Below are 23,558 nucleotides of genomic sequence, written 5' to 3' on the forward strand. Positions count from 1 at the left end.
AAAGAAAGACGACATGGAACCATAGATACTTGTTGTTTTGCAGAGTTTAGCCTGCTTTGTTCCATGTCTCCTCCTTCACTCAAGTGGCTTCATTGTTTTTGATGAAGTCTCTGCAAAGAGCTCTGCAAGATAGACTTTAGCTAGACTTTCCTCCAAAAGCTAGAGTTTCCTGCAAAAGTACAACTCTGAGCCATGGAACTGGAAATTGGAATTAGAAGAGGACAAGTCAGAAATGTCAATTGTAGATTTGCTATTTGCCTCAATTGCTAAATATACTGAAAGGTAGGAATGGGCTTCTTTCTCAGAAACAATTGAACAGATTAGTGATTGCACATTTTTACCCCTAATTCTGCACCTATAAGGAGATTGTTTGGTTTTTGTTTTTAAATAAAAGCTTGGAATCTTGGACATATGGTAGTCCATTCAGGCATGGTTAGAGTCTGGGTAAAATCCAGCCATCTATGTAGCATGGCAGATGCCAGCTCCACAAGTGGGCAACTGCCTCAGGTCACAGATGTTCAGGGAGAAGCAGAGGTAGCTTTCTAGTTACTCTTCACAACCTCTCTGGCTGTCCCTCTTTGCTGGAAAAAAGAATGGTGTATGCTATGTAATCTGTCCTGGAACCTGCAACTAGGGGGATGTCTCAAACATGGTGGAGAACACTATTCTGTTGCTAAATTTAAAGAACAGCTACTATTCCAGTCAGCTACTTTATATTGATCGGGGCACCATCTTGTCCATCATCTCACACAACACAATGTCATGGACTGTATTGCCTCATTGGGAGAATAAAATAGGATGACCTCATGTACACACTGCAATGTAGAGATCTCTTCAAACAAATATACAAATGTAGTCCAACTACTTTTGCTTATTTCTGCACTCTTCAATACCCTCTCCAGCCTTTAAACATTAGGAGTACAGTGGCAAACTGAAACCCATGAAAGCTCATTCTAAAATAAATTGGTTAGTCTCAAAGGTGCTGCTAGTTTTTTCCCCTTCTACTTTTTCTTTTTAATTGTTAAACACAGTTTGTTTAAAGCAGTAGTTTGTATATTCTAGGGAGAGGTCTGCTGCACGTTTCAGATGCAGAGTTGACTTTTATGATGGACTCTTTTAGCAATTCAGTATAAGCGAAGAGGGAGCCCATGCTAAAGGGATCACCAAGAACTGTACAGTATTGTTCCTGTTAACAGCCAATGTTAATTTACATTTTACAGTGCTGTGTAAATTTACAGCGCTTTATAAATTAAGGTTAATAATAATAATAATAATAATAATAATGTAGCCCATCCTCTCTTGAAAATATATTTAGGAGAAGCAATAAAATTCACTGGAATGTCTTGAATAAATCTTCTGTGTGAAGTACAGGTTGCATTTAATTTTAGAACTCTTTATAAGTTTTGGAAGAAATTACAGAAAGGGTGTCCTTTAAATAACCTTTACTGAATTTTCCGAAGTAGAAAATAATTGACACTACCAAGTTTGTCATTTAACCAGGAGAGGCAGCAAGATAAGTAAAATTTATACAATAAAAGCTGTGGTGAACTAAAGAACAAATGCTACCTGCATAGGAAGAATGTACTTAAGATTACTGAAGTGAATACAGCCAATTTTATTTGTTTCTGTACTGTGCAAGGCTTTTGATTTTTTTTTTGTTATTATGGGAAACCAGGCAGTAATTGTCTTTTTGCACCACAACAATGAGTCATAACAACATCTGACTCATATTGTGTTGTAGTATCATAACAGTTTATTCATACTTTTCTTTTAAAGATCACAAATCAGTACTAGGGTATATGTTTTAAGGGAGCAAATAGGCACCTTCCTAATCTTTAAATATATATATTTCTAAATGTCACCGTGGCAAGTACATGTGCTGGATAAAATTGGCTAAAATAAAAATGAGAAAACCAAGGAGAGAAAAACATATCTGTGTTCAAATTTGAGAAATTTAATATAGGTGGAAAGCATCCCTTGCATGACAGTGGTTATATAAGATATTCTCTTTCTGCACAGAATAGAGGCTGTTTTTTCTGAAATATCAAAGAAAAGAGGGCAGTTAAGGTTTGATTATGAAATGACAATTAAGATGCACTAATAGCTTGCACCTGCAAGCAACAGCTTGATCAAACTGACAAATCAAGATCTATCAGAATAATGCAAAGGGTGTCCACTTGTGTGACTTTGAAATAGAAGGAGAGGACATTATAATCCATCTGGAAAGATCCCTATTGGATTTTTTTTTTTAAAAAACAGGGATTATGTTAGCTATACATAGCAAACTTTCAGAGGTGGAACAAGGAGGTAACAATATAGGAATAAACTGACACAGAACAAACAAGATGGATAAGACACTGATGTCTCCCAACAGGAGGAGGATGGAGGCTTAATACATAGTTCAAACATTTCTGTGTCCTTGATTTCATAGCTTTTAGTAATTATTTATTGGATGAATATGTCTAAGAAGGGCACTTTATGCTCATGGAGGCTGAAGTTGAGCCATTTAGTTGTTCAAGAAAAGTTGCAATTAAACTGACAAAGGGCCCAAACAGACAGGCCAAAATAAAGCTGCTTTGGGTCACTTTGGAGGTATGCTGTTTAAATGATGCATGTGCCCTAGGAGGCTAGAAGCCATGCCAAAGCCATACTCCAGTCCTAAGGACTGGAGCGCAGCTTTGGCACAGCTTCCGGCCTCTTAACATGTGTGTGTCATTTAAACATCATACCTCCAAAGTGACCCAAAGCAGCTTTGTTTTGGCCTGTCTGTTTGGGCCCAGTGAGTGTACTTTAAGGCTCGTTTTGAACACGTTAAACTATTGATGGACTGTTGTGCCAAAAGTGGTCAATGCAGTGGAAATCTGGGCCATTAGGAAAGCTCAAGAGACAAGCATCACTTGAATTGAAAATGTCAAAAATTACCCCCTCCCCAGTTCATGGAACTGGCTTCCCATCCCAATTTCATAAACAAAACAAAACAAAAACAAAACAAAACAAAAAAACCCCACCAAAAAAAACCAGTGGGTTTAAGTGAGATTGCTGACCACCTAGGATGCAAGACCATCACTTCTGGGAGGTTTTAACAAATAAATAAAAAAAAAAATTAAACATTCTGGTGTGGGATTGGGGGATGGTTACGAGGATTGCATGCACTGCAAAAATGGCCTTGGGGAGAAACATGTGGCTCATAGGTTTCACTTTGAGCATTTTGCACAAGATAATGGGTGTGGAGCCTATGTTAGAGTCAGACTTAACAGCTCTACTTTAGTATCATGGTGTCATGGACTGCCAGTGCCATAACCTAAGACAAGAAAGGAGAAGGAGAAGGCCCTGTGTGTATGTCTATGTATTCTGAATTTAAGTCTCAAAGTATGTGATTTAAGTCTTAAAATTTAAGTCTTAAAGTATGTGATGTAAGTCTTAAAGTACTCTTTAAGTCTTAAAGTTTAAGCAATTGTCTCTTAATTTCAGTGCTGGCAGGTAACTCCTGGTTAAACTGAATGACATACTGTATTCGAATACAAATAAGTCACTAAACTTTACTTAAATTTCTATTGATTTTACCTTATGCTGAACTTTTCCTGAGGGAATCTCAGTACTGAGAACTGAGATGTTAAGTAATACAATTAAGAAACAGTGTTTCTTGAAGTTACAATTAACAATGACCTTTCCATTGTTGAAAGTCACAAATACTGCCAAGAGCAGAAGGAAGGTAGGGAAAGGTGGAAGATGATCTAATGCCTTTACATTTTTTTTTTACAAAGGCCTTTTAAACTCTTGAGTGAAGTTTTGCTTTCTTTTAGCTTCCATGATGATCATTTTATCAAGTCTTAAATTTTGACTGGTATCAACTGAGGCTTGATCCATATGGTGCAGCTGTTCTCAATCTGACTGCTTAAAGCTTGGTGTACATTTAATGGAACCCTGTAAAAAAAGAAAGAAAAAGAAAGGATGGATGCCATCCAAACTGTAATAAGTGCAATTCTGTCGGGTTGCCTAAAAACATCTGGCCTAGCTGTGTTCTGCAAACACCTGGGTGAGGCATGCTTGGCTTATACAGTGAGTTGTATTTATATTGCATTGATATTATACTGCAGTTATATATTTCTATAGATTTATATTGGAGCTGTACAGTAAACTTTCATACTTTCTCTAATTTTGGAAGGATATCTAGCAAAGAAAAAACTTGGTATGAGGCACAATCAGCGAATTCTCCTTTATTATTATTATTATTATTATTATTAAGCTTTATTTATATAGCACTGTAAATTTACACAGCACTGTACATAAAATCATTTAATTAGACGGTTCCCTGCCTTCATGCTTACAATCTAAGAAGACACGACACAGAAGGAGAAGGGAATGGTTGAGGGGAAGGGGATTAGGTCCAGCATTCTTCTCCCTCTGAGGCCTGGACCATGGCAGATGGACAGATGGAGGGATCTGTATCTTAAGGATAGGACTGATGGCATTGGCCCACCCTCTCTCCCCCTCAGAGGCCAGGATGGAGTTGGATGCCTTTGGGGAGGGCGCCGTTCCTTTAAGGGAGGCCTGATGGGATTGGCCTACCTTTCTCTCCCCCTCAGAGTCCAAGATGGAGTTGGATACCTTTGGGGAGGGTGCAGTTCCTTTCTCTCCCCCTCAGAGTCCAAGATGGAGTTGGATACCTTTGGGGAGGGTGCAGTTCCTTTCTCTCCCCCTCAGAGTCCAAGATGACATAGTTACATACTGATTAGGTGGGCCTTACGTAAGATGCACACTGTGCTGCTGTAGTTACTTAGCAACTAAGGCACTGTCCCATTATCAACTTGATACTGCTGACGGAGTTATGTAACTCTTCCAATAAGTATCTTGAGAGCAAATGAAATATGTGCAAAGGCAAAGAAATGCCTCATACAAGCATAATGGCAAATAGGATACCTTTCTGGAGTGCTTTGTTCACAACTATATTGCCCCCATGGTTGTACTGTGACTTGATGCGTTGATTCTGTTGTGTTTATGCATAGAAAATTGACTCCCATCTCTGTCTTCCCAGCCCTTATTTCTTTTTAAGAATCTACCTTTCCTCCCTGTCTGTTTGGCTTTCTTATTTATCTTTCCAATAATTTTCCATGGTTAAACATGGCAACACAAGAGATATTATCATTATTAGAAAGAAAGAAAAAAAACCCCATCTCTGTGTTACACAAGGGGATTTTATACATATATATATATATATATATATATATATATATATGGTTCATCTCTATCACTAACTAAATTGCAAGTCTATTTTTTTTCTTTTGTTATACATAATGGAAATTCATAATAAACCACAGCACTCAAAGAGAAAGAAACATGGATGGTGAAGAAAATATGAGGTGATATGATAAGTCTAATCATGTTGCTGCTTATTGTACAAATCTTTGAATGAGAAATGATGACATATCACAGATGAGAAAGCTGTTGTTATTGTTGTTCAAATCATTTCTGACTTATGGTGACCTTATAATGGGGTTTCCTTGGCATGATTTGTTCATTTCCTTCCCCTGTGGCTGAGAATGTGTGACCTGCCCAAGGTCACCCAGTGGGTTTCATGTCTGAGCCAGGAATTGAATCCTGATCTCCAGAGTTGTAGTCCAACACTCAAACCACTACGCCAGAGGAAACTATTGGCCTCCAACTGTTTTTTGGAAACCAAATCCTATCTGCTCCTGCCATTGTGGCCAATGGTTGGGAGTAGAGTTTGAAAGCAAATAATCTGAATATTCCATAGGATGGAGCCATGACAGTTAAAGCATTGTCAAACTGCATTAATTCAGAAATTACTTTGAGAAATGAGAAAATAAATAGTTACTTTTTCAAAATGTTACCACAACAGTAATTAAGGGCCTGAACAGACAGGCCAAAATAAAGCTGCTTCGGGTCACTTTGGAGGTATGCTGTTTAAATGACACATGCATCTTAAGAGGCCAGAAGCTGTGCCAAAGCTGTGCAACAGTCCTTAGGACTTGAGCGTGGCTTTGGCACAGTGTCTGGTCTCTTAGGATGCATGTATCCTTTAAACAGCATACCTCCAAAGTGACCCAAAGCAGTTTTATTTTGGCCTGTCTGTTCGGGCCTTAAGTAATTGTTTTTTCCACCTTAGAACTATAACTATAATTAAATGTTTTTTCAAAAGTAACTCTCCAACCTCTGGTTAGGATTCAGCAATAATAAAATCTGGAGTCAAACAATGTGTGGAGGGTTATAAGCCCCCTTGCCTTCTCATACAGAGACAAATCACGGAGTCCCCAAATAGATGGGATTCACACTGTTGCTCTGATCCACAGGGAGTTACAAGCCTTGAGGATTTTCAGACAAATGACTCACATTGAAACCGTCTCTTGGGAAGACTCTTTTGTCTCCTTCAGTGAGTGTCTGAGTCATCCAATACCACCCCAAGGATTCGAACACCACTATCTTTTTGTCAATATGCCCCATCCTTTTCTGAATCAAATTATACTCTCCTCATGGCACATGAGGATGGTGCATTTCAGAAGTTAATTGTGTACTCTTTTCATTCATTTTAAAACTGGGTTCTCTTGATTTTGATGGGTTGTATCCATTTCCTTTCCTTCTGAAAAAAGGTCAACGTGTTTGCTATTTTAAAGGGTTATATAAAGGGAACGGTGTTTCACCATAGATGTTCTGTAGAGAAAACAAGCATTTCCTAGGTCAGTTCTTTGGCACATCTGATTGGGGTCAAGGAAGAGGAAACTTAACGTTCAGTCATGGTTGTAATGATATGTCAGAACTGATACTTTGTACTTTTATGTGATGCAAAATTGTTATGATTTTTCTCACTCAGCCACAGATATTGTCAATTCCTAAAGCCCAGTAGTTTTTTTGCTTGCTTTCCTCCCTTTCTTTCTAGGGCTGATTGCTAGATAAGAGCACTTTTTCTAGCACAAAGCAAGCACGATTCCCATAAAACAGGTAATTAGATTGATGCTTTGAAAGCACAGTGACTTAAAAGTACAAAGCTTTAGTATATTCTACTTTTATTGTAAAGTTCAACTTTTCTACATCTTATTTCACAGATTCTTTTTTGTACTTGCTATCAGTTCATCACTTTTAAACTATAATGTGAACAGCTAGCATTTCTCAATCTTTGCCTGCAACACTCTCTTCACTGCTGTCTTAAGAAAACTTTGTTAAAGGGAAAACATTAATTATTGGCTATATTATTCTTCCAAACATCTGTGTTCTCTCTCTCTCTCTCTCTCTCTCTCTCACACACACACACACACACATGCAGCCAGTTCTCAAAATTGTAATTAACTGACAAATGACATCAAGAATGGAACTCTTATTTGAGATGAGATGATTCATTTTGTTAACTTTGAAACAAATGATTCAGTATTGAGATTATTTTCCTCCACCCTCTCTGTTCATGTTGACTAAAAGGATTAATGATCACACATTGTTTTAATTACATTGGTTCATTCTCTTGCTGTTTAAAATCTTGATCTCCCTTGTTGCAGACTGTGAGATTGAATCTTAGAGTCTCACAGCCTAGTGGTCTCCTACTGAGTTTATGCCTAAACCTAGATTTGATTTAGAGCTAGCAGTTTATGTCTGTCTGTCTTATATTTTTAACTTTCCCTTGTCTAGAAGGTTGCCACATGGATCAAGGAGAGTTTTGAACTCAAAAATAGACAGTCAATGCCCCAAATAAAAAGGCTCATACATCAGGTCTATTCCAGTTGGGACTGTGGATTTAAATTTTCAGTTCTGCAGACTGATTTTGGGGAGCAATCTCAGAAATACAAAGACCTCAGGCAAGCCATAAAGTAGTTTTTTTAAACAGGTAAATGATTCAAACTGTATTAATTCATTTTAAATAATTTTATTGTTTTAATGTGCTTTTGGACTATAACATTTTCTTTATTGCTTTAATTTCTTCAGATAGTTTGGGACCTCATCATATGAATCATAGAATTTTAGTTGGGAAGGACCACAAGGGCCATCTACTCCAACCTCCTGAAATAATGGTTATTCAGACATTGTTTTTGTTAGTATGACTATGTGAATAATCTCACTCATGCACTCTGGGTTTGTTGTTTACACTATTTTTTTTAAATCAGAACCATATCTCTGTGCATCTCTGCAAACTCAGTTGCTCACACATATCAGCACTGCAAATAAAGATGGAGTTCATGAGGCAGATGTATTTGAAACATGTTCAAGGCATGCAGAGTTTTTCCTGGGTCTATTCACAATAGTTATTCACATAGCTGATAATGCAAATCTTTTAGAAAAACTTGGGCAAAATCTGGAGATTGATTATTCTGGATAAGGTGTTTTTTTTTTGGTCAGCCCCCCAAACTTACTCAGGTTCATTCAAAATGCAAGTGAATAACAAAGATTCAACCCACAATCTACCAGATTATTTTCACCACCTGAATAACCCCATAGATCCTCATCCAACATCTCTTTAAAAACTTGCAAAGATGGAAAGTCCCCCCTTCCTTTCCTCATATATACTTTCTTGGGAACAGAGGCCTACTGGAATGAACCTTCTTTATGTCCTCCCAGTGAAAGCAATATACTGTGTGAGGACAAGGGAAAGGGCCTTCTCTGCCATGGCACCCAGTTGTGGAACGTCCTTCCCACCACTCGTGATGATACTAGCTTCTTCCCTCAGCCTTTTAGGATCTAACAATGGAGATTATTGCTCTGCCTCTCCTCCCAGTGTCAGCGCGGGCTGAAACTTTTGAAAACTTTTTAAAAATGGGTGTTATTGCACATCTCCTCACCTAGTCCAGAGGCATAGGATACCCTATCTTGGCATCCTGTACTGAATCCATACTTCTCTGGCACTTTTTTTTTTAAAGAATAGGAGTTTCCTATTCTTTGCAAAGTATGGGAGAAGTATGGATGCCAAGATCAAGTATGTGATGCCTCTGCATGACATATTCCTCTGTGAAATGTTGTTGTGGGACACCTTCTCCCACCTGAATCAGCAAGAGAAAGGCTGCAAATGGTGCCCCCTGACCTGGAATGACAGAACATCACTTCTGGCTGCAGAAAACAGCCATCACCATGGTGAAGTGCTGCCCTTCAAGGTCCTGGAGAAGTTGAAAATGTCCTCTGATCCTGATGATGCTCACCTTTGTCACAGAAGCTGAGAAACCTCTCTAGATATATATCTTTTGAGGGCTCAGTGGAAAAATCCATAGTCCCAGAGGGAGGAAAACATTTTGAATAGTTTTTAATTAGGATGTTAAAAATTGTGAAAATTTTAGCTCTTGACTGTTAATAGTTTTGGTTTAGCATTACTTAAAATTATTTAAAATATATAAACTTTTAAAATAAGAGCACATTCCACAACAACTGTACATGTAGCCCCCCTCCTTTGAATGTGAACACTTGCCTTGAAGTTCTGTTGAACAAGCATTTGCAAGATAAAACAAGTACATTGGAAACCTTTAGAGCTGTGTCAAGCTGTCTGCAGATACTCCAAAATGATCAGTTTATCTCAGAACACTGATCACATCTAGCAAGGTAAAGAATTACTTTTTGAAATCTGGTCTTATACACCTTGATGGAAGGTGACCTACAAATCAGAAATTGGCATTTAAAAAAAATCTTGTCTCCACCATATTATCTGACATCAGCTTTTCTCTGTTTCTAGAAATGGTGCATACCCTCCAAGCTGTCCTGATTTAGTAGGGGCATACCAATTAATCCTCAATTCAGCTGCTTTAAAAAGTCCCAGTTTATCTATCCTTCTCTCACTTACCCCCTTGGTCCTCATCAAACTTCCATTAGTGCAAACTGGGTTCACTTTAAATGAGCATTATTGTCTTTTCCAACGAGTTATGGTATGTCCAAAGTTGAACAGTCTTAGAAGTTTATGGCACGGCCCCTAAAACGGGCCCAGTGTGTTCTAAATGTGAACGCGCGTGGGCGCGCACAGAATGGGATGGGGCCAAGAACCCCATTTTATCGCACACTGGAATGCTGCCTTTGCTGCCGGATGTTACAGTTGCGTCCCCATTCTGTCCCAGAGGGCGCCATTTCTGGGAACTGTTTTTAAGTGTCCCCAGAAATGGCGCCCTCTGGGATGGAACGGAGACGCAACTGGAACGCCCGGCAGCAAAGACGGTGCTCCAGTATGCGATAAAATGGGATTTGTGGCCCCATTCTGTTCTGTGCGCGCCCGCGCGTGTTCACATTTAGAACGCACTGGGCCCGTTTTAGGGGCCGTGTGATAAACTCCTTAGCTTATTCATCTCAATCTCTAGGGAGAGTTCAGGCCAGATTTAATTTACAATCCATTTATTTGTCTTTGGCAGTCCATAGTATCTGTAGAACTCTCCACATTTTGAATGAGTTGTTTTTCTTCCTGTCAACTTTATGCACCATCCATATTTCACAACAGATACATTGTCCCAGAAGCTCCATGTATCTAATGATGTGTCAGTTCAGGATTTGATTGCAGGATTCTTCAGCCTATGCAGTATACATAGATCGAAGAGCAATATTGGAGTTTATTTCATTGTCTTTAATGCGCCTTATCCCCAATGGGATACAGGTGTGTTTAATTTTGAAAACAGGTTTTATCACATTCACCTGCGGCCAGGTGAAAGCAACTTGCATCTAGCCTGGGCTTTCCCTCACTTTTTGAACTCAACTAGTAAGAACACCCAGTGGGCCAAACCAATAACACTGACATCTTAATATGAATACAGACATGACTTTGTACACATGGTCCAAAACAGACTGCAGAAATAGTTGAGTTTGAGGCCACTCTAACTGCCTGGCTCAATGCTAGGGAATTCTGGGAACTGTGGTTTTGTGAGACATTTAGCTTTCTATGTCAGATAGGTCTGGTGCCACAATAAACTACAATTTCCAAGAAAAAATAATTACCACAGATCATTTACATAACTTTAAAGTGGGCAATGAAGACACTAAAGGAGTTCCAGCTTTTCTATAACTTGGCCCAGTCTGTAACAGAATGAAGGCTATAGTGAAGAAATCAGAATAATAACATTTGGAACAGCTACAATGGAACTAGATAAGACCCTTAAGTATAAAGACATATAATCAAATACTAAAGTCTGAACCATCCATGCCATAGTACAGTATTTCTAATTTCTGTGTATAGTTGTTAAATATATAATTTGTTCTTTGTTTCTAAAAATATATTGTGACATAAATTGTGATAGTTCTAACAATATAGTTGACCCCACAGAAGCCAGGCACACCAGCAGTAATAGAGCCAGGTCTGAAAGAGTTGACATACTGGCATCAAATCGTACTCCATGAAGGTTTTCTTGTTGTCTCTTAACTTAACTGCAACCCCAAGGTAGCTGCCAAGGATTGGAGATAGGGAGAGAATGTATTTTCCCAGTAACTACTGGTTGAGTCTCCCTTATCTGAAAGTGGTCTTTTGTATTTTGAATATTTTTGTATTTTGAAATACCTATATTTGCATAAAGATATGTAATGAGATATCTTGGAGATAAAACCCAATTCTAAACACAAAATTCATTTATGTTTCATATATATCTTAAACACATACCCTGAAGGTAACTTTATACAATGTTTTTAATAATTTTGTGCCTGAAATAAAATTTGTGTACATTGAACCATCAGGAAGCAAAGATGTCACGATCTCAGCCACCCATGAAAGATATTTTGGTTTTTGGAATTTTCAGAATTCCATCTATGGGAGATTCAACCTGTATATATTTATGTGACCTTTCACTGCAATCCAAAATATTTTGTGGTGATTTGGTCTTGAATCAGAAATTAAAGCCCTATACAAACCAGCACTTTGTGCCAGCCTGTGGGCAAAGTCAGGGTGTAGCATCCTGACACTGGACACCCTGACTCTGCTCCCAGGGCATCATAGTGCCATGCACCCTTCTAGACGGTGCGCAGCATCATGGTGCGCCTCCAGCGCTGTATCCACATACCATACAGATGCGCTGCCACAGCTATGGTACCCTTTGAAGGGGGCAAAAAGGAGCCACTTTTTGTGGCTCCTTTTTGCACTCTCCAAAGGCTGGATTGGGGCTGCAGTGTGAGGTTGCCATGGCCCTGATCCGGCCAGGGAAGTGGCGGCCTCCCGCCATTCCTTAGGGGCCATATGTAGAACTCCTAAGATCTATTAGCTTTGCAGAAGACCAGGTACTGGAATAGATGAAGAATACTAGAACAAGTTTGTGTATGCAGATAATGTAGCAGGCCACATTTTAAAAAAATTTCTTGGGGAATACAGGCATAAGAACTGTCATGAGGAATGTCTGCATATCAATATTTATCACTGCAGCCCTGGATGTTATGAAATAGACAAGAAGGACTTTCTGTTTGGATGCTCCAACCTCAGAAGGAAGGCTGGGTTGTTTTGTAGTTGTTATTGTTTTGTCACTTTAACATGCAAAAGTGGTGAAGGGGGAAAGGGCTAACCAATAAATCTCTCTATGTTCCCCACTTTTTGTGTCCTTGCTAAAACAAAAAGGACAAAACAAAGCATCTGAATATCAAAGCTTTGTCCTTTACATTATGTGGCAGCATTGAAAAACAAACCAGGAATCAAATAGCTTTTTGGCCAGAAGGTATATGCTTTTTTGAAAAAAGAAATCTTCCTCATTTTGAGAAGAAGAGGGGAACAGGATGGAAAAGAAGAGATGTTGCTTTTTAATGCAAGAAGTTATTTCATTATGCTTCAAACTGGAGCTTTTTGCAGGCTAAAAACTTAACATGAAATAGACATCAAATATCTTAAGCTTTTTCAATGTTTCAAAATGAAAAGGTCACTATATTATATTCAGGTCTCTACAAATGAAAATGGGGTTCTATAAATGTAGTTGAAAGTAGTTTTCTGTACTTTCAAATTATAAAATATCATGTAATCCTGCCACTCTGGGTGTTGCCCTTTAAACAGAAAATGTCTTCCTTTCCTACGATTTCTCCCCATTTCCCTCACAAAGGCTGCATCAAATATATTTCTCACAGCTATCATAATGGGGGAAGATTTTTTTTATTGTAAACTTTCAGTACAAACTGATAGTTTTTATATGTGATGAGTTCCCACTTCAACCTTAGGAATGATGGGTATCATTATATAGCCCTGATTAATCTAATTTTAATCCACTCTTGGTACAGTAGGAATAAAAGGACTATTTTATTGCAATCAAACCCTTTTCTCTCTCTGCTATTATTTAGTAACAATTTCTCTTTGGTAACACTCATTGGCAGGCTAATGAATTCACAATCTGTACAGTACAATGGTAGTTTTCACAGTAGAATAGCTGGAAACTATTGGGGATAGATGAAAGAACATAGGGTACAGCAGAAACCACACCAATATGGTATTTGAGAGGGGAAAATAGAACAACTTCTCAAGAACAAAAAAAAAATCAATACAATATACTACCATTTTTCCATTGTTTTGAAATACAGTTTACATAATCCCTGACCACTGACTCCTAGAATAATGGGAGGCTTATGATTCTTTCACATGGTGCAGTTATATCAGTTTGATACTACTATTGCTGCATCCACACTGCAGAAATAATCTAGGTTGACACTACTTTAACTGCCATGGCTCAATGCTATGGAATTCTGCGAATTGTAGTTTTGTGAGACACTTAGCTTCTTTGTCAGAGAGCTCCAGTGACACACCAAACTACAATTCCCAGAATCCCATAGCCATGGCAGTTAAAGTGGTATTAACCTGGATTATTTGTGCAGTGTGGATGCAGCCTATAACTGTCATGGCTGCATCCTGTGGAATCCTGGGGTTTGTAGTTTCACAAGCTATTCACAATTTTCTGCAGGAGAGTTCTGGTGTCTCGCCAAACTACAAATCCAAAATACTGTCAGATTAATTAAATTATTAAATCTATGATTTACAGTTAAAATAGTAGCAAAGTGTTTTACAGTTGGCCCTCCACATTTGCAGCTTTGATGTTTGCGAATCTGATTATTCATGGATTTGATTAATATGTTCTCTCTAGGAATCTCTAGGTCCTCCAGCATGACTCTGCCAGACACTGACCACTGAAGCACCTAGAAAATCCTAGCAAAAACACTTCTCTAGACATTTTTAGCTCTTCTAGTGCAATTCTGTGGTTAGCTTCTGCCAGATGTTGGCCTATAGAGTTACAATGGAGGGCTTAGAGATTCCTAAAGAGGTGTTTCCTTAGGCAAAAAAGACTAGTTTCTTTATTTACAGTCTTTTCACTTTCATGGAGGGTCCTGTGGCTCTAACTGCAGTGAATGTGGAGGGTCCACTGTAATTGTCTAGTGTGAAAGAAACTATACTGCAAAACTTCCACATTAGGGGAGTTGATCCTGTTAATGGCTGAAATGAGAGCCCTGAAACACAAACCAAAAATGGGAGATGCTGTGGTCCACAACAACAACAACAACAACAATAATATTTTTTATCCCCACCTCTCCTATAGGATACAGATAATGATACGGAAGCCTCTTGTGACCAGTATGTTGGCCTTTGAAACTGATCCTCATCTCCTACCTAGATCTGCTGGCTCAACAGGAAGGTTACTCCAGCTTTGTACTGGAAGCTCAGTGCAATTTTGCTTACATTTCATGACAATTTGCATGCTGAGGTTGATTGTGTACACAGTTGCACTTTCCTGTCAGTCTCCATAGTCTACAACTGTATTTGGAGGAGAGAAAAAAAAATACATAAAATGTGTCAGGAACACTTCACGCAAGTATCAAACTGAGAACTTGATTTTTTTTAAATTTTTTTTTTTATAAAACATAAAAATACAAGAAATATACAACACAACACAAAAGTTATTTCAATACATTCATCTTTCCTACTTCCTCAGCTACTCATCTGTTCACCATAATCATCCTTATCAATACAAACTCTTAATATCTGTTTATTATTAACCATGAATACTAATTCCTCTATAACTCAACCCAGCTGTGTACCCCACTTGGTATCTAATTACAGTAATACATTACTATTACCGCTTAAATCATTTAAAGTTATAACCAACATATCAAACATAACTTATCCCACCACATATTCCTACTAAACACAACTTCTCTTTCTCCACCCTTCAACTACAAGACTCTAAATTCCAAACCCCCGAACTATATTATAGCCTGATTTTTCAACGCAAATATAATTTTTATATCATCACATAATCTGCCTCTAATTTACATATTACTTTGTAGAACTTAAATTGCCACGTGAGTATGCCAATCCTTGATACTAGTCCATCAAAACAGTATATCTTTTTCCCTCATTTTCTTTTTGCATATATATAATCCAACTATTCCATACTGAGTAGAACTCATCTAGTGATTCATTATTACAAAGGCATGCTAATTTCTCCATCTCATATATTTCCATTAATTTAGTTTTCCAGTCATCTAACGTTGGGATTTCTTCATTTCGCCAGACTCTTGCATAGACAATTCTTGCTGCTGTAATCATCAAAAACAACATTTTACCATTCTCACGTTCCAATTCCTGATTTTCTATTATGTTAAGTAGATACATCACTGGGTCAAAAGGTATATTGAAGTTCCCTATTTTTTTAATTTCCTCATGAATCATAATCCAAAATTTTTTTTACTTTCTTACATGACCACCAACTATGGAAATAAGTTCCTACTTCATTTTGACATTTCCAACATTGGTCCTTCATACCACTATACATTTTAGATAATCTATTCGGGGACAAATACCACCTAAACAGTGATTTATAACAATTTCCCCTAATTTCTATATTAGATGTATATTTAATTCTTTTCCTCCATGTTCTTTCCCACTGTTCCAAAGGAATATTATGTTTTATGTCTTTTGCCCATCTAATCATGTACTCTTTAATAACCTCATTTTCCAATTCAAACTTTACAATTAAGTTATAAATTTTCGAAATCCTTTTTATTTTACCTTCCTCACTAATCATTTTTTCCAATTCAGAAATGGCGGGGGCAATCCCTATTGTTTTTTTGATCTACTTTAAATCTTTCTTTCAGTTGACGATAGGAAAACCAAGAACTTGATTTTTTTTTTAAAGAGAGGAACGTTAATGTTTATTCCAGTGATGCAGTGGTTAATTTTGAAATGCAGGTAAACTCATTAGCTCTTTTGGTTTTTCCTACCATCTCTATGCCGATGACACCCAGTTATATCTTTCCACCCCCGACCTTTCTCCAAGGCTTGAACAGCAAGTCTCGTCTTGCCTCACAGCCGTCTTGCACTGGATGCGCCATCGGCGTTTGAAGCTCAACATGTCCAAGACGGAGCTTCTTGTCTTTCCTCCTAAGCCCAACCTTCAACACTCCTTTTCTGTCTCTGTGGACAACATTTCCATTCAACCAGTCCAGCAAGCCCGCAGTCTTGGCTTTATCTTTGACTCTTCTCTGTCGTGTATCCCTCAGAGCCAGACCACAGCCAAGGCTTGTAGATTCTTTTTGTACAATATTGCCAAAATCCGACCATTTCTCTCCGCTTCTACTGCCAAGATCCTGGTCCATGCCCTAGTGATCTCACGACTTGATTACTGTAACGTCCTCCTGGCTGGGCTTCCTCTTTCTCACCTCCGTCCTTTAATTTCTGACCAGCATTCAGCTGCACGCATTATCACTTCCACCCACCGCTCTGACCACATCTCCCCTGTGTTGGCATCCCTTCACTGGCTCCCCCTCCCTTTCCGCATTCAGTACAAGCTCCTGCTGTCGACATTCAAAGCCCTCCATGGGCTGCCCCCCCTTACTTATCAGACCTTATTTCTTCTCACCTTCCCACTAGGGCCCTCCGTTCTGGTAGTCAAGGTCTGCTGTCTCAGCCCAGGATTTCCTCTGCCCCATCCCGGATTTGCCCCTTTTCACTCGCTGCCCCTCACTCCTGGAACCTTCTTCCCTCGTGAGCAAGAGCCATCACTTCTTTAACCAGCTTCAAAATGGAGTTGAAGACCATTCTGTTCAGGGCAGCATTCCCAGGCATTGCATAATTGTCACTTGCTATTTGATGATCTTTTCTTCTCTGTTTTATTGAATCATTTCCTGTATTGCTATGTATTTTATATGTATTATCCTACTAGAGATGCCCCCTCCCCACCCCCACTCCCTTTGTGTCGTGTCTTTTTAGATTGTAAGCCTGAGGGCAGGGATCCGTCCAATTAAAAAGATTGTATGTACAGCGCTGTGTAAATTTACAGCGCTTTATAAATAAATGTTAATAATAATAATAATTGTTACAACACCACAAAAGTCCAAAAATGCAGGTAGCCATGTCAGTCTATGTCAGCTGATTCTAGCAGTTTTCATTTCCACCAAAAGTCAGTCTGTTATAAAGCTGACAGGTCTTAAGTATCCATTTGAGACCAAACCATCCTGAAATACAGTCCGTCCTTGCCTTACGCGGAGGATCCGTTCCGGATCCCTCCGCGTAAGGTGAATTCCGTCTATGCTCGAGCCCCATTGGAAACAATTGAATGGGACGCGCTGCCTCTTCCGCCCCGCACGCGCCCCGCAGCTTGAGCGCGTATGCTCAAGGCCGCGTATGGCTTGCCCGCGTATGGCGCGGGCGCGCTGTACTCTGCATTGCAAGTGCATTACATTCTCCCCTACACCTTAACACTTTGAGTTCAGTAGTGAAACAGACACAACAAGGAAACCTGTGGGAGTGGCTGGCAGTGCCATAATCCTTGCTAAAAAAATAAGTTCTGGCACTCCTACCACATGGCTCCTGGCTCTGTGGCACCTCTGCGTTACTGGCTGCATTGACAAGCCCAACCTGCAGCCATTCTGTGACTGTAGCAGATAGAAAAGAGGATGCTGGTGTAGTGTAATGGTTGAGTGTTGGACTATGATTTGAGACTCTGTAGACCTTGGTTTGATTCCCACTTGGCCATGAAATCTACTGGGTCACCTTGGCCAAGTCACATGCTCTCAGTCTCAGGGGAAGGCAATGGCAAACCTCCTCTGAACAAATGTTGCCAGAAAAACCCATGAATTTGCCTTAGGGTTGCCATAAGTCAGAAACAACCTGAAGGCACATAACAACAACAAATGATTATGAAAATGGTTTTGGTAGTTCCTATATAACCACCTGATGCCCTGTGACATCTTTTATATGTATCTTAGCATTGTTGCCACAATATCAATAAGGCTTATGAGCCTATAGTTTTTGGGACCCCCTTTGTTGCCTTTTTTTATAAATGGAAACAACAATGGAAAGTTTCCAACCAGACAGAAAGTGGCCTGTGTTATTAACAGAAGTGAACAAACCAGCCAAAACAGGTGCCCACCAATTAGAATAGGACTTAACAATTTCTGGTGGGAGTAGGTCTTCACCTGGCACTTTGTTTAGCTTCAAGCTTTGTATGATGTTGTAGATTTTTAACCCCCTATTTGAGTTTTAAGTGTGATTCAGTTTTATCTTTGTATATATGCAGATATTTTGATATTTTTTCCTTGTATTTTATATGTAGTATTTTGTAACTTTATTTAGTATTCTACTGATATGGTCAGCTGACTAATCAATAAATTTGTTGTTCTATTTTAGCATGCTATCGGAAGATCGCATGCAGCTTTTTTTAGCTGGCTGGTTTTGAAACAATTTTTGAAGAAATTATTTTATTTTGTTTTCCCCTTTGTTATGTCCCAACTTATGGTGATTTTATCCTGAGTGCAAGGTTTATTCTGAGGTTTGGCATTGCCTTCCTCTAAAGCTAAGAGAGTGTGACTTGGCCAAGTGGGTTGTCCAGTGGGTTTCCATGAAGCCAGTGGGAATTCAAACCCTTGTCTCTACAAATCATAGCCCACTTCTCAAAGCACTATACCATATTTCTCAGTTTTGGTGTCTTTTTATTTGTGGGTTTAATGTTTTATATACTTTTTTCCTGCTCTATAGTGCCTTGTGTGTATGTGGGGGGGGGGGTTTGGAGAGGGCTGAGGGGCCTCCCCCCATTCATTGGAGAAAAAAAGACCCATAGTCTTGTTGCATGTTTGGTGCTGTGCTTACTGATGTGTTTCAAATAGTATTTTAAACTAGATTTTAATCCAATTGTTTTTCAAAAAAGGTTAACTTTTTTGTTTTTAATTGTATTCCTTTATTTAAGGAATACAAATCTACAGCACTATACAAATAATAATAATAATAATAATAATAATAATAATAATAATAATAAATTAATGTTACAATGAGTTGTCTTGAGTCCCATTTTTAGGAGAAAGGCAAGATATAAGCCCAACCAACCAACATATCATACAGCAACATATTAGAATGTGTCCTATTGGGTTTATATGGCACACTGTTGCCAGACAGTGCAGAAATATGGATTTCCCCAATGTTTGGGGCCAGGTTGTCAGGACAGTTCATTTCTCTGTATAGGTAGCCTAGTACTTGGTTGGCGAAATAAAGGGAACATCAACATGAATTCTAGTGACAATCCATCACAACATCCACCTTAAATGCTCTCCACATTGCACTTAGGTTAGATTACTCTCTTTTACCTTCCTTCCATGCCATTAATCAATAACTTAACAACTTAACAAAAAGCTACCACTGCAACACTGAAATAAACAGTAAAGTTCCTCTCTTTAAAAAAAAAGAAGTTCTCAGTTAGATGCTTGTGTGAAGTGGTCCTGACACACCTTATATATATTTTCTCTCCTCCAAACACAGTTGTAGACTATGGAGACTGTCAGGAAAGTGCAACAGTATCCATAATCAACCCCAGCGTGCAAATATAACCATGAAGCCATGCTTTTGTGCATATCAGCATTTACCCTATTGCCTGCCTTTTTTATTCTTCTAGCTCCATTTTTAGATCTCTAGAATAGGTGAAGAATGCTTACTAGATGTGGAACCTACTGAGCCAAACTCCATTCTACATCTTCATTAACACAGCGATTAATCCAGCCTTGGGTGAAATAACATTTGAAGTTTCACTTATGTTTCACAGGTTAAAGACATTGATGCCAGCTATATCCTTAGTTTCAATATACATTATTTCTTCTGTTCTGCTTGATCTATTCAAACTACAGAAATTAACAAAGATGAATTTGACATCTGTCTACTTTCACCTCCTACTTCTCCTTGACATATTCAGAAAGTATTGTGGCTAAATGTTCTTGGTAATTTTTGTCCCAAGAGTGACAGATGACAAGAGCTACCACTGCCTTAGGCTGCTTGAAGTTATAAAAATTCTCTTTTAGCTTCATCATTACAAATTCTCCTTTTATTCCAGAGAGCACCATTTGCATAGTCAATCCATCAATAAGTCAAAAGTTCCAGGCTGACACTTAAAGTTGTATAGAAGTCCAATTACGGCAATTTTGTCTCTGGCAATGATATGGAGTCTATAATGGCTGGTGTCATGCACATTACAATAAAATAAATTAAAAGGAATATTTATGCAATATTCATGCCACAGAATGGCAAATTGCTGATAAAGAGGACTGACATAGATTGGCCCATTCCATATAATAGTCAATAGATTCTAAAGGTTGTATTCATTGTTGTTGTGTGCCTTCAAATTGTTTCTGACTTATGGTCACCCTAAGGCAAACCTATTGGGGTTTTCTGTGGCTGAGTGGAGAATTGAATCATGGTCTCCAGAGTAGTAATTCGGTGCTCAAACCACTATGGCATGATAGGTCTTGTGGTTCTCATAGTTTTTATGAAATAGATTACATATCCTGCTGAAGTGGTTTCATTTTATGCTTACCCTTCCAATTGTAGAGTTTTTTGTAGGTAGTGAGGGATAGTAGCAAAGGGGGATGGAGATAGATTCTCACACCACAGTTTACTCACATTTGAAGCAGAAAGGGGAGAGTCCTAGAATCAGAGAGAATGCCCATGTCTTGGAATTGTTGGATGTCCCAGTTCATGGAAATAAAATCTTGTATTTGCTGTAATCCAGACTTCTTGCACCTGGTTTTCCCACTGTGTATGGCCATTGTAGCACAACACATCTGATGGGCACTAGATTGGAGAAAAGTGCCTAATCCCAAATGCCCTGCCATGCATCGCTTGAGGATTTCTACTTAATTACAACTCACTCATTATGCTCATATCAGTTTACTTGTGTCTAATTTTCAGACCACTACAGATTCATCTAGGACTATACAAAGTAATAATACTATGCAAATCATACAGATGCCATGAGGTATTCAAAACCAACATTCTAATAATTTGATTTACCCTGACAGGGAAGAGCATTATGTCCCCCTCCCAGCATAAGTTTCTACAGATAAGACATATGCAGCCAGCATGGTTGCATGACTATCTTCTCCATACAAGAACAAAATTGCAATTTTGTTAGAATCATGTCTCTCATGTCTCCCAAAAATCCAGCACACTTAAGGGAGAAACAGTAAATAATAATACATACAAGATATTTTACCTGTTTTAGCCTGCAAAGGCATATGACCTCTTTCTGGAAACCATTTCTGGCACCTCTAGATTCTCCATCTCCCATAGAGTTATAGTTGTCTTATTGCTCCACTTTAACTGGCATGGTTCCATCCTGTGGGATTATGGGGTTTGTAGTTTAGAGAGGGTCGCTTAGATTTCTCGGCCAAAGTACTGTAATGGCTCACCAAACTACAAAACCCAAGATTCCATAGGATGGAACAATGGCAGTTGAAATGGAATACTAGTGCTATAATATGCTGAAAAGAAGAGAGACAGTATGGTGTATTTGTTTGACTATTGGACTCCAACTCAGGAAAAGAGAATTCTTGCTCAGCCATGGAAACCCACCATGTGACCTTGGGCAAGTCACATTCTCTCAGCCTCAGAGGAAAGCAAAGGTAAAGACAAAAGCAAAGGTGAAGGCAAATCCCCTCTGAATAAATCTTGCCAAGAAAATATCATAGGGTTGACTTAGGTTGGTTTGGGGGTTTTGCTTTCTTTTGAGGGTGAGAAAGTAAGACTTCCTCAAGGCAACCTTGTGGGTTTCCATAACTAAGCAGGGATTCTGAGCTTGGATTCCCAGAGTCCTAGTCGAGCACTCAAACTATGGCATGGTACAGACTGTCCCTTTCAGGTGGCCTGCACTCACCCCTTTTTGCTCCGGACTGGGGCCAGGGCAGCCTCACTGGCAACCCTGCATCCCCAGCCCAGAGTTTTTCCGGGCCATGGAGAAGTGGCAAAATGCCACTTCTTCAGGGCATGGAAAAGGGGTGTCCTTGGGGCTTCATGCCCCCTGAAACCTGGACAGCCAGAGCCATGGAAGAAAGGGGCCACCTTGCTCCTTTCTCCTTAGCATTGTTCCTATGGTCGTTTGGTTGCCGTGGGAATGATGTGTGCAGAGAAATGGAGCTCCGTTTTGGAGTTCCTTTTCAGGCTGCTGATAAGGTGCCATAGACGCCTCCAGCAGTGTGGTGACATCTCTTCTGCGCCCTGGTGCTTGGTCGTGGCGCACAAGTGATGTCATGGACGCATGCCCCATGTAGATGGGGCCATGCATCCATGCTGCTGCCACCATAAACTAGGGTTGTGTAGTGTGTGGCTGCTCTGCCGCCACACAACCCTAGTACGGCCCCAGGCCACTGCAAACCAGCAGTGTGTACTGGGCCTATGACACCATGGTTGGTGCATTCTGACTTCTATACAGTCAGTAAAAGAATGTCCCCACCAGCATGCTTACAGTCTAAAAGATAAGATCATAGAAGAAAAAACATACACATGGAAGAGGAAAAGAGGTAGCAGAGTTTCAGCAGGTCTGGTGGAATGGCTCTCCTTATCTCATCTTCTGCTGGAAATGGCTACTGGTGCTGACAGCTATGTGGAAATGAAACTGAATGAAAGCAAGGAGTTGCTCTAATAGGAATTTTGGTTTTGTGGTTCCAAATACTCAGTAGACTCAGATGTAAGATTCCCCCAGAGAGATAATTCTACTGATGATATAGAAAAGAGTGGCTAATTCTTTCTGACAGAAATTTAGCTGCTGCCCAGAATGGAGGCTATTGTATAGTTAGCCAGGAAACTTTATTGCTGAAGAAGCTGCTGAGACTAGAATTGCATCATCCATTAAAATCACTATTGTGTTCTTCAAGCACAGCCAGCTGAAAGTGCAATATTTAGGATTTTTCTTCCTTTGATTGCCTTGCCTGTACATCCTCTTAGTATTCAATGACTTTTTTCAGCCCTCGGGTGCTCTCTACATGTCAAGTGAGATCCACTGCATGGAAATTAATCAGTTATAGATATTTTCACCCCACATTTCAAACAAGTGCCTGCAGTAGCTTACAACAAATCTAGACATGCAATAAAAAAAAGAATACAATCAATATATTCAAATGCATTAAGAATCCAAGGTAAAATTAGAAAGAAAAGAGCCTAGAGAAATGGATGGGGATAAAGATGGATCTCTGTCAATGGCCTCTCCATACCTCTTGCTTCCTTTGCCTGAGTTCACCTTCCTTCTTCTTTTTCCTATTTCTTCCACTTATACTGAATGTATACAATTGCTTGGTCTCATGTTGGCATGAGTCTAATGTTTCTTAAATATGTGAAGAGTGCTGAACTGTGAATGGGTATATGTATTTTCCAGTGGACACACAAACTGGGATTC

The sequence above is a fragment of the Sceloporus undulatus genome, chromosome 4 (assembly GCF_019175285.1).
Source record: "Sceloporus undulatus isolate JIND9_A2432 ecotype Alabama chromosome 4, SceUnd_v1.1, whole genome shotgun sequence".
NCBI classification, from domain to species: Eukaryota; Metazoa; Chordata; class Lepidosauria; order Squamata; family Phrynosomatidae; genus Sceloporus; species Sceloporus undulatus.